Consider the following 2,131-nt stretch of genomic DNA (forward strand, 5'->3'; position numbering starts at 1 on the left):
AAATTTTTGACAAAATTTTAAATTTTTCGTGTTTTATTACGAATCTAGGTTTATTCATACTTATTCAAACTTTTATATTTTTAATTATTTTCAATTACTAACATATTTATTTTTTCAAATTCTGTTTTGTAGGTAGTTTCTGTTCGTGCGAAATTTCAAGTTCATGCGCAGTTCTCGAAGTTCGGGCACGTCACCAGATCCTATTGACCCAGAAATTGAAAGAACTCTTAAAAAGAACAAGAAAGAAAAGAAAAAGAAAAACCAAACCCCAATAAAAACTAAAATTACCGAGCCAGAAGTTATGGCCACACTTATGGATTACGCTAGGCCAGGAGTGGCCGGTGTAACAAACAGTATAATTAGACCCCAAATTAATGCACATCATTTTGAAATTAAGCCTGCGTTGCTTAATATGTTGCAAAATAATGTAACGTTTTACGGGTTACCTAACGAAAATCCTAATACCCATTTGACAAATTTCTTAGAAATTTGTGACACTTTTAAAATTACTGATGTAACTGCAGAAGCAATCAAACTTCGCCTTTTTCCTTTTACTTTGAAGGATCGAGCCAAAGAATGGTTAACTTCTATGCCAGCCGCATCAATTGAGACTTGGGAGCAATTAGCCCAAGCATTTTTATCAAAAATTTTCCCTTTAGCAAAAACCGCAAGAGTCATTAAAGAGTTAACATGTTTTTCTCAAAATGATAGTGAAACTCTTTATGAGGCTTGGGAACGTTTTAAAGAACTTCAACGTTTATGCCCACACCACCAATTGCCCGCTGAACTTTTAATGCAAACATTTTATAATGGACTAAATCCTACAACTAGAGGTTCATTGGACGCTATGTCTGGAGGGTTATTCATGAAGAAAACATCTGCCCAAGCAAGAGAACTTTTAGAGGAAATGACAATCAACAGCAGTATATGGCCCGCGGAACGTGGACACATACCAGTAGCGAAACCATCATCCTCAATTACTTCATCAGTAAAAGGTATAGTGAATCTTGATCCAGTAGCGATGTTGCAAGCCCAATTTTCTGCCTTGTCGCACAAAATTGATAGGTTTATGGTACCGTGTGATCCTAATGGTCAACCAATCCAAACAGATGTGGATTACGAAGGTATGAGTGAAATTGAACAGGTAAATTTTGTCCAAGGGCAAAACCAAAATAATAACCCTTATTCCAATACATATAATCCTGGATGGAGAAATCATCCTAACTTTAATTGGAGAGATAATAATAATGCTAATGCTAATCAAAATCGTACTACTAATTATCAAAATCAATCAAGAGATTCGATTAGCACTTTATCTTCTAAAATCGACAAATTCATTGATGCGATGAGCGGAAAAATAAGTAATCACGACGATGGTTTTAAACGGATCAAGAATAAATTCGATCAGCTTATTAAAAATCAATCATCTAGCATCCATAATCTGGAGATTCAAATTGGACAACTCGCTAAATCAATTCCATCCCGCCAAGAGGGAAGTCTTCCAAGCCATACGGAAGAAAATCCGAAAGAGCATGTTAAGGCTATCACTCTTCGTTTAGGGAAAAATTACTTAGGCCCGGAAATGCCCGGAAATTCGACTTTACCTGGAACTGATTTACCGAAGCCCAAAGAAGATACATTAAAACAAAAAGATGCACTGATTGACTCTAGTACAAAAACTTTTGTACCCAAACCACCTTTTCCACACAAAGTCCGCAATAAGGACTATGACAAACAACTTTTAACATTTTTAGACAAACTTAAGAATTTGCATATTAATTTAACGTTTATGGATGCAATTACGCAAATTCCCAATTATGGAAAATTCCTCAAAGATTTAATTTCAAAGAAAATCAGTTGGGAAGGAATTTCATCCATTTCACTAACTGAAGATTGTAGTTCGATTGTGTCAAGCAATTTGCCCACGAAACTCAAAGACCCCGGATGTTTTACCATTCCATGTAAATTGGGCGATATAAAATTCCCAAGTTGTCTTTGTGATTTAGGAGCAAGTATTAACTTGATGCCATTATCTATTTTTAATAAGTTAGGCTTAGAAGAAGACATCAAACGTACCAATATGGTTTTACAATTAGCGGATCAAACCACTAAAAGACCATATGGTATAATT

The 2,131-nt window shown here is 35.1% G+C and overlaps 1 non-coding gene across 1 annotated transcript; it reads right to left on the reverse strand.

The window, feature by feature from the left end:
- Nucleotides 1-670: 670 nt before the first annotated feature.
- Nucleotides 671-777, reverse strand: LOC136215869 (small nucleolar RNA R71). Its single transcript, XR_010682872.1, has one exon. It is a non-coding gene; the product is annotated as a small nucleolar RNA R71 (small nucleolar RNA).
- Nucleotides 778-2,131: the final 1,354 nt, after the last annotated feature.

Source organism: Euphorbia lathyris, chromosome 1, assembly GCF_963576675.1.
Source record: "Euphorbia lathyris chromosome 1, ddEupLath1.1, whole genome shotgun sequence".
Lineage (NCBI taxonomy): Eukaryota > Viridiplantae > Streptophyta > Magnoliopsida > Malpighiales > Euphorbiaceae > Euphorbia > Euphorbia lathyris.